Source organism: Echeneis naucrates, chromosome 10 (genome assembly GCF_900963305.1).
Source record: "Echeneis naucrates chromosome 10, fEcheNa1.1, whole genome shotgun sequence".
In the NCBI taxonomy this organism is placed as follows: Eukaryota; Metazoa; Chordata; class Actinopteri; order Carangiformes; family Echeneidae; genus Echeneis; species Echeneis naucrates.
The window spans coordinates 3354363-3370457 of NC_042520.1; positions in this window are offsets into that span (position 1 = coordinate 3354363).

Consider the following 16095-nt stretch of genomic DNA (forward strand, 5'->3'; position numbering starts at 1 on the left):
TGTCAGTCACAGTCCACAAGCAGAGCACAGTAGCACCTTTCCATGTTGCCCCGCTGCCTGTCAGCAGCTACATTAAGCCATTACACGAGTGTGGAAACCGCCCCCGTGGCTGGCCCACACCGGCACACATCCGCTCGGGGATACATACCATAATTATCCCCCCACTTCATACTCATCTCCCCTGGCAACTGCAATCATACAGCCTAAATAGCTCGGGCTAATTCATTACTTTGGTGGAGGGAAGCTGGCTGCCTGTAATGACACCAATTGCCCTGACCTAAACGCTGTAATAGGACCTCTCGGTACACTGGCAAGGAAATGGCTGCAATTGAGGCTATTCCACTTCCTAGCAACCGAAGCTTGGATTGGGGGGGCAACAAACAGAAAAGTGGAAGCATGTGTGTCAAATGGGTTTTCTCGTGGATTCGGTGGGTGTCTAACAGCTACATCAGAGCTGACCGGAGTCTGCCTGATCGCACAATCAGGAAAGACCAGAGGGGAAACAAACACAGGGCGCCTGTTTGGTCCCTGCTGGACACAGACAGCAAGGAGGAGGACAGCGAGAGGGTGAAGGGGGGGCGGCTTCCAAAGTATCGAGTCCAATATTTAACAGTAAATTGCAGGCTTGGCGTTTCGCAAGAGTGACCCGGGTCAAATAATATTAGCAAATATTTTTTTATGATGTGTTATATACCGCTCGGGTGCCAGATGGAGAGGGTGCACCAGGATGGACAATACAAGAAGTGAGTGAAAGTTCAGACAAGCACAAGGAAGTGAGTGTTCCTGAAGCTGCCAAGATAAAACACACACTGTGAGATAAACTGCCGCCAACAGACACTCAAAACAGGCAAGACAACAATCAGCGAGGAGAGTGAAATGGTCTCGCTGCCGGTGACAAGCACTTTTACCTCATTCACAAAAAAAGAAATTAACTCTTCTCACATATATTTAATGGGATCCACATTTTAACACAATTCAATAAAAGCGAACGGAGCTCTGTTACTCTGGATTATCTATCCACATTTACAGGCTAATTGTTTCACTGCAGTTTCTTTCTAACAAACAGATAATCCACAAAAAGAGATGAGAAAATTATTTTCATTTTGGTGAAGATGCATTATTAATCCCCCCCCCCAAACCACAGAGTATCTGAGTGCAAAGCAACACAATATAAAAGGAACAACAAGGTAAACTCTCGGCTCTGCAGCTGAACAACGCTGACATTATTCATCCCCGCTCGTCATTGCTTCAACAAACACCCCAAAACGCTGGTTGGACCCAGTTTTAGCCCTGGATCACATCTTGGCGCTCCCATTGGTTGGCTCACAATAAAAGCAAGGCTCTTTTCTACCAGCTCATCTGCTGGAAAGCCTACCTGTGGGACGAGGTAAGGATCCAGGCGTCTGATTGGTCGGGATACAACGTTATCTGGCGGATCTTCAGTCGAGGCAGATGAGGCCAAGAAAGATGGAGGCCAGGAGAGCGTTCCAAACGTGGACTGGTGAGCAGATGGAGACCTTTCTGGCTGAAGTCCTGCTGATGGTCCAGGTGAACCGTCTCACCCCAACAGAACCTGCAGAGGAGACATAACCAGAACGGACAGAGACTGGATCTTATTACAATTTCTGTTGTGAAATCATTGTTTGTTTTGTCTGTCGCTTTAGTCGAGGACTTCAGGTCCCAAATTAGCCAACTTAGCAACATAAAGATTGGTAACATTTCATTTTCAATATAGAAATAAAAGAAAACAAAACACCAAGAGTGAACCACAAACATCATTCTCGTGATGAAATGAGCAGCCAGTAAAGTCAATGGCATCTCTTCAGATAATAATGAGGGTTAAAACTGTGACACACATCTAACACAATAAACTGGACTCACCATAAGAGCTGCCTGTCGGTCACGTCGCTCCAAACACTTTCCAAACAGCTTCTGAGATGTTGGAAGTTGCCGTGAAGCTGGAAAAGTCTGGAATCAATTTGTTGTCCATTTTAAAATCATCATCAGGTGTAACTGAAGCTCTCTGAAACTGAAAACACATCACTGGGAAAATGAGGCCTCCAAATCTGGCCGGGTGTTGACAGATTTTTCTTCCCTTCTTCGATTTGTAAAAAAGAAAAATCCGAAAAACACCATTTTTCAAGGGAGAGCTGGTGGACTTGCCAGGACTTAGTCACTCACAGGGGGAAGAATGTTTTTGTGGCATTTTAAATTGCAGCAGCAGGTGAGCAAAGTGCCACCACACTTCCTGGTTGTGATGTATTTCCTGTTAAGAGAGGAAGTTTGAGGGGTGTGATCAGTGTAAACCAATAGGAGAAGCCTTTTGATTTAGCAGGAAATGGAGCAAGACTTCATCAAACTCTTAAAAAAAATATGGACTCCTAATTTCATGAGACCTTTAAGGTCATTTTGACAACAAACAACTCAACTTAATACATTTCTTTTTTCTCTTTTCTCCTTTTGTTTGTACTTTTAAGTGCTTTGGTAAGGTGGGGGGCAGTTATCTGTAGTCTGTACAAGTATGTTTTATATGGATACAGTTACAATTAAAATAAATTAACATTTTTGTGATAATGTTTTGGCAAGAGTTTGGTTCAGGTTGGAGACACACCACACAGACATATCCAAGGCCTGCCATTTTCAGGTGTTTAGGTATTTAGGCTGTCATGCACAAAATAAAAAAAAATAAATTAATAAATTAAATTACAAATTTTAAAAAGTCAACATTCAGGCTGCTAGTCCGTATTTACTTGTTGACTTCGGACCAAAACTTTACAAGAAACATCCAGTGGCATGAACAATAACCAATTCTGGAGCACAAACATGCAGAATGCATGCGACCCCATGCCATGCAAAGTCGCAAACTTCAAAATGATTTAAACTTTTCATTTATAAAAAAGTTTTATATGAAGAAAGAAACAGAGATATGTAAATATTTAAATATACATTTTCTCTTGAGAGACCTGTATTATTGGACACAATCTCTATTTATCTAACACAGTGTGACCTGACCAGAGTTTGTACTGGAGGTCTTCAGCAGGAAAGATTGATCTGTTTACCTATCAAACTTATTAGCATAGTGTCAAATCATAATTCTTTAATGAACAGAGTTACATCGATGTGCTTTACATATAGAGCAGCTCTAGACCAAAGTCTTTAAACTCTTTTGTGTGGTCCACTCGCAGTCTGCAGCGCCGGGCGCCGCTCTGAGAAGAAGTGGGTCAGCGTGGCAGAGAGGAGCCCACCACCAGTCACTTTTGGCTGCTTCAAGTCACGTCACATAAACAATGGCACTTCATGGGGAGAGGCTCGTCTTCCTTCCTGCCTGGCTTCCTGTCCATCGTTCTGCCTGACTTGGCAAACTCAATGTGTTTTACCCCCCCCCCCCCCCCCCCACACACACACACACACCCTTAACCCACCACCCAACCCCTCCCTCACCCTTTACCCATTCCTCCCTCCCTCCTGAATCAGACAGCCAAGTCGGCCAGAGTCGAGGAGGGGAAAGAGGGTTGTCAACGAAGAAATGATAAACGACAACGAAGCCCCAACGGTGGAAGTGGAACATACCAAAGCAACAAGCAGGAGCCATTGACATGTAGATAGCTGTGGTGACGGGGTGTGAAGGCACTGAATGTAACATTTGGCACCTACAGTGCACTAAACTTTTAACCCCGCCCACGACCTCCAGCTCCTTTCTCATGCAGGCCCCTCCGACCAGATTGATGATAGCGGTGCACTTCCTCTGCAGGGAGCGCGACCTCGGCTTGAATAATAGCTGACCGTTGATTAGCCTGTCTCATTAACATTCAAGGCCGGTTGTCATTGCATTTCCATTCTGTACTTCCAGTCTGGGGAAATGATGAATTGCTAAATTGTTACATTTAGCTGGAGGTAAAAAAATATATATAAAAAAATAAAAAATACACATTAGGCAGGAAGAAATCAATCAAGCATGTCAACAGATTTGTCAGGTGATTTGTTGCGAACAATGAAATTATCTGAAAGTCATCAAAATGACCTGGTTTTTCCTTTTCCATCTGACTTTTACTCTCCACATACGTCGGTAGAGGTATAAAAACGTCGCCTTCAGGCGCTGAGTTTGGTGCTTAAAACTGAAGAAGCAGAGCAGCTTGTTATGTTGCAGAGCTGCAGTTTCCACACAGTCAGGACAACAGTCCAAGGGTGACATTTTATCATGACACATGACACTGTAGAAGGGTTAGGGTTATTCCAATTCAGGCACCGTAGCAAACACAATTAGCACCCCAGAAATTTGGTCTTTCAGCCCCAAGTACGGCAGAAACATAACATTGAAATGGTGCAAGTAAAACAACACTGGCTTTCCTCCTGAACTCATTCTGTTCACCTAATCACAGATCTGAAGGGCGGTGCGTGACCCCTCTGCAAGTTTGCAATTCACTTTTAGGGGCTGTAAACTCTTACAGTGTTTATGGGAAGAACTTCCTGAGGATGCGAGATACCTTTATCTGCTTTATATGCCTATTGGGCCAATTCTAGATCAGCATGTCGGGTACCGAAGTGCAGCAACCTTTAGCACACTGAGACGATTTACTGCCGTTTTAATGACATCCTGACAACTTCGCTATCTGCAGCTTGGATCGAAGATAGCCGACAGAAAGTCATAAAGTGCAAAGAATACCTGAGAGAATCAGTGCTGACATCATCAGCTCACAACTCCACGGACAAGAGGGAAACGCAGGCGGGAGGATGGGCAGTAATCCGTGTTTCTGTTTATTTGTCGAGTTCTTCATCGTCTTAACCTGCAGGTTACACTTATTCATAAGAACTAAAATGTTACCCGTCTCTGTTATAGACTCGCTCTTCCAAACTCCTTGTAGTGTTGGTGCGTTTTAGCAACACGAGGGTTAATCCTGAAGATGATGTCCAAGGACCTATAAAATCTTTGTCTTAGTATAATTGGTAGCAGAGTTTCAGAGTCGTGGTGTGACCGACGTCTGTCCGTGCTGATTTAGAATAATTCCCTCTTGGTTTCTGCTTTCATCAGCCTTTTTTTTTTTTGTACAAACCCCAACTTTTTGATTTCAGGTAGACCTCTAATGCCTGTCCAGAGCCGCTTCCTCAGTCATCATCATGACGTTCAAAACAAATATCAGAGTCATGGTGTGTTAGCATCAAAAGAACAAAGAAAAATATCTACCTTTTTTTTTGCTGACCTTAAATGATCATGAGAGAAAAGACAGCTGCTAAAAGAAGTGGGGAAAATGTTTTTTAACTGCAGACATCCAGCCCGCCTACGACGAGGGCCCTTTTAAAGTTGCACCTGTACAACATGGTGGGGGTACAGCTTGATGTGGGTGCACTGTTCTCTACCCCCTCAGGAAAGGAAAGAATTAGAGGGGGCCTTTGTTGTCTACACCAACTACACCTCATATATATTTTAAAGGCACAAATACTTAAGGGCAGCCATTTCCAGACACCTGCCCCCACCCTCCACCCCTCAACCCCCATTGCTCCCCTCCCATCAAAAAAATCAACCTTGGCCGAACATCTCCGATATTCCTGTAAAGGCAAATTGAGCGTTTGATTATTGCCAAACTTGAGCGAGGTTATGAGCATGCGCTGCTGCAGCGTCGTAAAAAACGAGGCACTTCCAGACAGCTGGTTTCACTTTTTCGTTCACTCTCTCTTCCTCTCCCGCTTTCCTTTTGTTCGACCAAAAGTGTTCCTCTTTTGATTCATCCTGAGTAATGGTGTGAGATTCGCGGGGCAGCTGAAGTTTCCTTTCAACTTCTCACATGGCCTCCGCAGCTGGCCGTCTCCTGAGCAGGACCCTGGAACAGATGCAGGCGAAAAGCTATAGGCCCCTGCGTGACAGCTATTTTTTTCCATCTGCTTTGCGAGCGCCGCTGGGCCTGTTGGAGCCGAGTCTACGAGCAGGAATTAACATTAGTGCAAATCCCAGTATTAACAGCAGTTTAAGCTAATTGGCGGAAATCCAAGGCAACTTTCACGTCATCGCTGGGTCCACTCGCAGCGTCGGGACAAGATCTGGCATCACCGCCACCCATAAAGCAACAAGTGCTACCGAGGCTTTTCTGCTGTGGTCCGGCAGACGCTCTCTACACCAAAAGTAATGGCCATCAACAGTTTTTTAGTCAGTTAAACTCCGTAAAAACACTTTTATTCTCCGGGACAAGCGACAGCTCTGTCTGCGATGTTTCAGCTCTGAAAGACAGCAAAGCTCAGAAAAACAGTGAAAATTTGCAATTCTATCCGAATGTGAACACGCAAATAAATACTCAAATTTCATCTTAATGACCGAATGCCGATTGGGCCCTTCTCCATTGGCAACAAAAGCCAGATGTTGGTGGGTTTATTGACCAGTGGAAAAGGGACTGTGGTGTCAAAAACACTCCAGAGGCCTCATATTTCACTGACCTACAACAAGAATCTAAATCTATCATCTAAAACTGTCTATCTGTGTGTAAAAAAACTAAACTGTGTACAGTGTGTACTGTGTACAAGTGATCTCGGAAATATATCTTTTACACCGAAGATAAATCATTTATTGACGAGATAATATCATTTCTAAATGTTAGTTTAATGGTTGCGCACAATCTATACTGACAAAATGTCCTGATTTCCATATTGTGTCTGGAATTAATATAAAAAAACTGCCAATAATTTGAATACTCCACATTATGATTCAAGTATGTGACTTCAATTTTCCAACAATATATTATAAATGTAATAAACTACAGCCATTTATGTCCTTTTCATACAAAGACAAGTTTCTATTGTCAACAATGTGCCAACCGGTGTAACCTTTAAGACTCATGTAAGACAGTTCATCTCTTAAATAACATCAGAAATCAGAAACAGATGTCACCCTGATAGAGACAAGATAGCTGAAGAAGTTATGGCGGTCCAAAGTGTGAGCCACAACATGGCAGAGGAACCGCAGGAAGCTTAACGTGTTGTGTGAATATTCTGGGGAAAATTGTTTGTTTTGAAAGTTAGTAGGGTCTTTTTTTTCTGGTGCCAAACTTTCCCGAGGTCCTGCGGAAAGAAACTTTTTATCTGCTGCTGATTTACTCCTCTGAAACCTGGAAAGATTAGAGCGGCCTGCACAGTAGTCTACAACAACAATTTTGGGTTGCAAGGAAAATTACTTTGGAAATTTGTGTCCGCAGAGAGAGTTTGGAAACCGGTGAAGCGTTGTATCTGTTCCACAGGATGGTGTGCAGGATTGCGTATCTGCAGAGCAGGACCCTGAGTGCATAATGGCCAAGATCTCAGCCTTGGCTTCTCTTCGCTGAAGCTTGCTTTGTGTGGCAAATAGCAACCTTCAGACCTCAACAACTTAACACATGCACACGCAACACTCTGGCACAGCAGCGATGTGGAAAAGAATTTCTCCCGGCGGTACACCAGGGTCCCTGTACGCTCCTTCACAGAGCGCACACACCATGCGAGGTGCCACTCATGCGAGCGTCAGAGCCAAAACCTTCGAGCTGTGATTGACAGGTGTGTTTCTATGAAGAGGCGTGGTCTCTGAGAGTCAAGCTGGGTTGTATTATAGAGGGATGTAGTTAATAAGATCTACAGCAGGGAAAGTGCCTGCCCTTAAGGTCCAATTTCCCCTTCGGTATAATACAGCCATTGAGGTACACAGAGATAGAATCGTACCTCTCACAGAGTTTGAAATTGAAATGTTAAAGACCAAGACGAGGGGGAATAGAAATGACTGAAATCTGCTTCATGGGAGCGACAAGTCAATCTTAGAACACCATCAGAGAAACGGAAACGACAGCGCCGGTTGTTTGTTCGTTTGGAAGCACTTCTTGAAATTTTCTCCGTCACATTTGGGTCTGTTTGTTTTTGTTTCACCACTTAACACCCACTCCTTTTTCTAGCCCCCCTCTACTCTCCCTTATCTGGTTCTACTTGTTGCTTTCACTTTTAAAGGGCCCTTCAGAACTGTACAGGAACACCCCGACTTTCAAAGACCTGGGAGAACAAACGCATAAGAAAAGAAAGACAGAAAGATGAAAAGGGGGAGATTCAATGATCCAACCCTGTAATTCCTTGACACATTTCTAGAACCCTGTGCTTCAGCGTAAGCCTAAAATCAACAACAGATAAGCCTTTTCTGTGTCCTTTTTTCTTTGATCTGAAACCCTCCCCCTCTCCCTCCAACATGGGGGGAAGAAGGAGGGGGAGGGGGAGGAGAGGAGGGGTGAGGTACTCATAAGCTTCCTGTTCAGGACACCCCCCACCGCCACCACCACCTCTTTGCTCTGGATTTGGGGCCGGAGTACCCTGAAGGGAAGTCGAGGCAGGAGAGCTGAGTCCCAGATGCCCTCAGACTTTCCACAGGCCCTGATTCTGATGAGTGACTTTGCTTTAATAGGCTGAGTGTAAACAACCAGTAACATAATTTTTAAAGCAACTTGATACACACCTGCCGTCATCTGCTGCCAACGGCATCGGCTTATATGAACTGTCGAGAAACGACTTGAACCAGCTTTGGCACGGCTGACTTTTCATCTGTGTGAGAAAAGTTATCGATTTGGGGTCAACAGCTTGAATGCGAAACTGTAAAAACTGTAAACAAAATTAGATTTTTTATTTATTTATTTATTTTTTGCAAATAGGTGGAGAGGGAGTGACGTGAGGTCAAGCTCCTTTATGGAGGTAATCAGAGTTGTCTTCCTGTCTATTCTCCCCCTATTCACACAGCCTGGCCCTCATTCCCAAAGCGAAACTAGACACCGGGGGTTTTGTTATGGGTTTACAGCTCCAGAGGACGAGGAGACAAACAAGATGGCAGGGAAAGGGGGAGAGAAATGGGGGTGTGGGGGTGGTGGGGGGGTCGACATCTCCCCTGGAGCTTCAGCACTGCAGTGAAACTGACACTCAAGTCAGGAAAATAGTTTACATAGAAAGTTAAGACTCGACTTTTTCCGAGTGTCGCTCCTTTGATAAAGCGGGTCGCTGGATGGCTGAGCCTGGTGTTTAAATTAATTAAACAAGATTGTGTGGTTGTACAATTGAAGAGCACAACCACATGTGGAAAAAGTGCCAAAGATGTGGGCAGATGTCATGTCTCCTGTTGGGAAACGACCAAATCTGTACCCGGGGTGGGGGGGGGGCGTTTGAAATGGTCTGCACACTTTACGACCGTGGCAGTGAAATATCGCTAATGTGATTTAAAGCAAAGGAAAACTTTGACACAGATTTTTTTTTTTTTTTTTTCAGATTGTAAATCTGTGAGGACTATGAAATATAGATGTCTGTTTTTTGTTTTTTTTTATGTCCTGCAAATATGAGAAGAGTTTCAACCAGACGTGAAATGCTAAGTGAATTCAGCAGCGTCTGCTCATTGACCTATTTTAGGGAACACATTTATCTGAAGGGTAGACTTGTGAAGTAGTCCTCTGTTTAACCGCCATTGTTTTCCTGTTTTCACTACACCGTCTTACCTTGAAACAACTAAGTTCAGTCCCGCGTCAAAAGAATCAGGACATTTCCCTGCAAACGTGTGAAACCACATGGACGTTTGGGGCAAAGTTGGGACTTTGCACCTTCAGGAGGACGTCCTGACGGAGCTGATCTCTGAGGGGAAGGCGAGTCGGAGAGTCTTAAACAGAGGAAGCTGTCGCAGCTTATTAGACGTGTTGCGTAATCCACTGTACTTAAAGTGAGCTGCCGTCATTTACAGGTGAATGGTAAATGATTGTTTCAGCTAGCACATGTAAAAAAAAAAAAGGGAACAAAGGGTCACAGAGGCCACCGTCACAGCAATATCTCTCTATATTCGCCAGTGCGTGAATATTTTTTAGAGGTTTCATATGGTTTTCATATTTTAAACTGAGAAAAGTGTCTCAATAGCAACGGCAAAGATGACACTTTTATTAACATAATTCAAATTAATATCTTCTTGTCTTACACATTTGGCATGTTGCAGATGGACAACAACTGACAATGTTTGTTGTTGAGACGTAATAAGTTTCTTTACATTTAATGAAGGAATCATGAATAATCTTTCCCTAACTTTAACCACCATTTCACAAAATACGCAGCCTCTGATTTATTGTCCGGCGAAATGTATTTTGTAGCTGTTTGGGTGGAGCTGTACAGTCTCACAGGTTTCACTAGTTAAGGCTGACGAATGATGTAAGAACTGAGCTTTATGGGAAAAATTCAACTGTTTCTGAGACTATTTTAGGAGAGTTTCGGACAACGAAAAGCATAAATCTAAATCTTCCAAGATGATGTGGCCTCTGGCTCTTGACCAAAAGAGATATCTCTCTAATGATCGGATTAAATACACACAGATTCAAATAATATAGACTTTTCAGCAAGTATCCTTATGTTGACCCCACGATGAACCTCCAAACCCAACGGAAAACAAAAAATACAAATAAGGGAAAGCTTTGGCCTCTGTCAGACCGGAGCTGAATATTTGGAGGGAACACAGGTCTTTAACAGGATCAAAACCAGCCGGATCCAAAGCTCCACCAAAGCCAAAATATCTCAGCAAGCCCACCTGTCGGCCGACCACACAGCATACTCAAAGGTCTGCTGATAGTGCAGGAGATTAAAGCGTATCTATCTGCGTCTGGGGAGGCTCTTAAGACTTGTGTGTGTGTGTGTGTGTGTGTGTGTTTGGGGGTTGGGGGGGGCATCAGAAAAGGAAGGAGGAGGAGACTGTGGTAGGTCGAAGGGTGAGCAAACCAGCAACTGGGAAGTTAGGCATCGTTCTGGGGGTGGGACGGAGACCTTTTGGGGAGGGAGGGTCGCAACTTCCACCCGTTGACTGGCTGACTGATGGAAAAAAATAAAATAAAGAAAGTCCCCCGTGACCCCCACCCTGTTGCCCCCCAGCCGAGAAGAGCCGGACGGGGACTAAAGCCCCCCATTGTTGTCCCCTCACACAGGATCACCAAGGCCCCGGCAGTGAGAGAGGGACGGGGGGTTGGAGAAAGGATGGGGCCGGTGTGGGAGGGGGAAGCATGGTGTTTGTCTGTGTGTGTGTGTGTGGAGGCTGGGGGGGTGGGGGGGTGGCGGGGGTCAGCCCCGCCAGCTCAAACACAATCGTGTGATAGGAGTTGGCCCTATCTAATCAAGGGCAGGAGGTCACTTCCGAACAACTGGGCAATAAAAGATTATTTCCAGCCACATAACAGAGGAGCCGTTGGAGGGAGGGAGGGGCTGGAGGGGCAAAGGAGAGGGAGGGGGGAAGGAGAGAGAGAGAGAGAGAGAGAGGATGAGAGAGAGAGGGGAGGGAATGAGAGAGAGCGGGGGTGGGGGGGGTGGCTGTCTGTGAGGAGAGGAAGTGAATTGAAAAAAGCCAGCAGACGGGAACCATCTGTCTGGATGCATAGTCTAATCTCAAAAAAAAAAAAAGAGGGAATTGGGGGGGGGGGGGGGGGGGGGGGGAGCGCGAGCTTCCTCTCCTTCCTCACAAACAAACACACACTCGACTCTCCACTCAGCTCTCAGTTTATTAGGAACACCTCACTAAAACGAACCATCTAAAAAAAAATCTGTCTTCCTCTGTGGAAAGGTTTGGAGGTTTGGTTCTGTTCGGGGTGGACAGAATAATGGAAACACCTGTCCCTAACAAACTGAATCTTCCTAAACTCAGCTAAATCAGCATTTCTTTAACACAGTTCCAACCGAATCATTATAACCTTCACAAGATGAGGATTTAATGCAGGATCACTTTTATTTAAGTGAGCCTAAATAAACTAAACCTAAAATAAAGAAGTATATCTCTCAGCCCATCTATCTATAGCTTTCTGGCTATCTTTTTCTAATGTGCATATGTGATGTTTTTTTTGTGCTTGGTTGAGAAATCAAAGGGAAGAAGAGAACAAAAGTGGTTGTAGGGGGCCTGGAATGCAGCAAACACACAAAACTGTCCCCTGGGGCCGTTAAAAGAGGAACAAGGACATGATCTTGTCAGAGTTCGGCTATGTGAGGAAAAGTTAAAGCTGGAGACACTGCTGTTTGGATCAGGAACGTTCCTAGGGACTTTTTTCTTTACCTTGAAGAGGCGGGGTTTTAAGTCAGACAGGCTCTGGCCTTCGTCATTCTGAAATATATCGCACTAATGACGATGGTCTTTTTAATATCTGTGGAAGCACTCTGAGCATATTTGCTGATCAAATCTAACGACTCTTGACAACTGGCTGTTTCCAGCAACAGTCTCCAATGAGAGCAACACTGAGACAAACGCCCCGCTGATTTAATTAGCGAGCAGAATACAAAATCACAAGCTAGCCTATTGGGGCCTGTGAGAGCTGGCAAAGGGCTTTGCACTAACTTTGCAGAAAGGAAGTGACACTTTGAATACTGATGAGTCAATCGCGCTGATGAAACAAGCGCCATTGATCAAGAGCAGATCTCTGTCCATATAACGCCCGGCCATTAATTACAAAAGAGCCCCCATCACATATTGTATTGATCCGTCGGCCGCCTCCTCCTTATCATCATCGTCGTCGTCATCCCCACCAACTGGCCTTTGTCCATAAAATGACAGACAAAGACAAGAGACAGGAAGGGGGCTTGGAGAAGAATGTGGTATCAGATAGCTGGATAGACACATAGCAGTTTAAGAGGGAAGGGGGTGAAAGTTTTACACTGTAGTTCCTGTCGGGGTGTGTGTGTACCCAGGAGCAAATGCTTAAGAGTCTCAAGCTCCAATGAAACACCTCCATCTTGAATGGCCCTCAACACCTGATAAAACACCGGGTCATCCCTGCAGGCCCTTTACGGCTCCTGAGGAGGAAAGAGGCCGCTAAACGACGGCGTCTCTCCACACGCAGCAGCCAGCGGCTTGAAAATGTCGTTTTCTCCGGAGTCAGTTACAAAAAGCAGAAGATGTCTTTGCTCTCTTGTTGTCGATGTTTCTACATCCATTTCTTTGCAATATTTGTAACATTATATTTCAAAAATTAAAAAAAACATTTTGCATGGTTTCTCTGGTTTTCTTGAGGACCGTTCTCCCTGTGAACACTGTTGGCATTGAGGTCCACAGATGATGCATCATCACTGGGACACACTTCAGTGAAAATAATACTCATTGATAAATCACATCACAAATCTTTCCCTAGCCTTGGTTTTAAATTGGAGAGATTTATGTCACGACTTTGCCAAATAAAACCAAAGCTATCTACGTGCTGTGCGGCGCTAGATGGGAATGTAAAAACGTCTTGCAACTGAACTACAGATTTGTTTGTATTTGGAGGGAATCATCTCGTCTTTCAGGACTTCCGTCCATGAGATTACCGAGATCCAAACCGGCACTCTGGTGCGGAGACAGATGGGGGGAACAAGCAGTTCGTATCGTGTTTACCTTCTTCAGTAGATGGCTACTTGGATCACTCCCTGAGAGCCTCAAAATCTGCTGGCCTCTTCTGTTGTCAAGCCAGAAGCGGTCTTTATAATATCATCTCTGTTGGGTGAAAATATCACATCACCCAGTTGTGGGGATTTTCATGTTTTAAGTTGAATTGAAGGATTACATGTTCTTCTGTGGGTTGAGAAAATTCTCCAAACCAAACTCCTTTTTAAAACCTGTTACATAAACTCTGAGTCGCTTGGTGGTCGAAGCAAACACAAGGCTGTTTTTCTTATTTGCTCAGATGTTTACATTCTAGATACACAAGGTTTTTAATCACACAACAGCAACATACTGTATTTTTCTGATATATTTTAGACAGGCGGCGACTTAGCCAGGACCTTGAGTGAAATACTTTATGGCCATTGAATAATTCTTTAATGCCATCTTTATCCTGTGGAGGGCTGTGTGGATGTTGGAGTCGTTTCTTAACACATCAGCTCTCACATGTTGCTCCAGCACACCGACATCTTCCAAATCCAAACATCTGAGGAGATAACTTCCATAAACTTTTGGTCATCACGCTCAAGTCCAAAAAAGCCTCCTTCCTCTCCAAAATCCACCACCCCCACGTTTCCACTGATTGCTAATTTCTATTTATACGCCATGAGGGGAAATAATGAAAACCAGATGAGGAGGCGGAGGAGCGCTGAAGCAGGCCTTTTGCTGATGAATGCTGTGGAGGAGGATGACTGTTTATAGAGTGTCCTGCTCCGCCGCGGCCGTGCCAGCAGCAGTGCCCTGGCTAAGAAAAGGACTTGCCCCGGTAGGATGCGTGGGCTGGAGGTTCCACCATGACTCACTTGGTAGTCATGCGTGTTTGCACTTGTATGGTCCCGAAAAACCCAAAACGCAGCAGCAAAGGGACCCGCCAAGCCTGACAACTCCAAATAGCATTATGTGGGTGTGTGGAGGAGCTAAATTTAATCTGAAACAAGTGTAAAGATGAGGAGGAGGGGGAGGTTGTGACCGTTTATGCAATTGAATCACTTAATACTGACTCGGATTTCACAGTTTTATGTTTTTTTGTGTGTTGTTTTTTTTGGGGGGTTTTTTTGGAGTGGTCGTCCCATGATGAGTAAAAAGTGACGCAGTTGAAGAGCAGCTCACGTTGTGTGTGCGTGTCTGTGTTTGGGGTGGAGGGAGGGGGCTGAAAAGTGAAAGAATGGTTTCTTTTCAGAGGCCTTAAAATGTTATTTTAGACACCTCTGCTGATTAGATCACAGATTTGAGAGACATGTTGAGGACTTCACTGAGCCAAGTCCTGAAAATGGTGGGAGTAGGATCTGTTTCCTTATTTGGCTTAGGTTGGAAAATACCGAGTAAACACTGTCTTCCTGTTCAGTTGCCTCCTGAATACAGTTTAGATCGCTTCCAACCCCCCCCCCCCCATACAGAGGAACTAAAGTGAAGCCTGAAAAAAAAAAAAAGAAGAGGCCTCCTATTGTTTGGTATCATCCAGGAGCCAGGAGCAAATGGGGCTCAAATTGCAGCTCTGAAAGGTAACAGGAAATTGACAAATCGCTAATCCACTCTTAACTATTCAGGGCAACAAAAGGTACATTCCACCAAAAAGAGTAAGAAAAGAACACGAAGTACAGAAGGCCCTTCTGGGGGGGGGGGGGTTATTTATTGCAAACTGCCAACAAACTGGTTGCGTGCTAGTCAGCTAAATGACTGGATGAATGAAGGGCAACATGGCTCCTTTGTGCTCATGTTTACCGTTAGCGTCTTTATCTGTGGGTTTTTTTTTTTTACTCCTGACTGTTGCAGCTTTTACCCCGGGGCTCTAGCTTATGGTTCATATTCTCCAAAGTCCAAAGACACACACCACCTGAAGGCAGCTTATTATAGACACGGTTGTATTGGTTTGTTTTTTTGCCAACGCTGCAGCTTTCCAAATCTAAACCCGGAGTATGTTTTTTCCTTTTGTCCCAGAGAACTTCCTGGTCTTAGTTTGTGTTTCCCCACTACTGTTGGTATTTCTGACTGACCAACCAACTTTCAAAGCAATGATCTCATCCCCCGAGGGGGGGCGGGTCAGCGGACTTCCCAAGTGATAAATTCACTGACAAAAAGAGGTGGCCAAATGACGGGGTCTGTGGGACCTGGTGGGGGCTGGATTTGCCCCCGTCGTTGCCTTTAGTGCAGGAACCACGCCATAAAAGCCCTTCATTGATAGCCCCAGTTTATTATCTTTGAACAGGTGGCCCCGGCTACTCGTAATGGTCACTCTCTTTTCTCAACGCACACACTGTTGGGCGCCGCAATATGGAGACCATTTGGGAGTTTGGGAACATCCCGATCTAGCTGCGTTAAAGCCCAGGGAATAAACTATAGTGCATAGTTGTGTGATGACTTGTTGGCTGGTGAGTGGGGATGGTGGGGGAAGGGGGTTTGATGTGTGTGCGTGTGTGTGTGTGTGTGTAGGGGGGGTTAGAAAAGCTACTTCCTGTGAGCATAACTCATGGAAATGTGGAGGCTCTGTTGATGCTAGCAGCTTTGGGGCTAATCGTGTCAATGACCTGTATTGTTTAGCTTTCAAGGTTACCGAGGAGAATCGCAGCAAAGAAGCCCTCCAAGAATGTAAACAGTTCCATTTTGAGCTACAAGCTGTTTCTACTCACTGCTGAAAATTTTTTACCAGGAATCCTACACTCAGCACAAACACACACACACACACACACACACACGTGGAA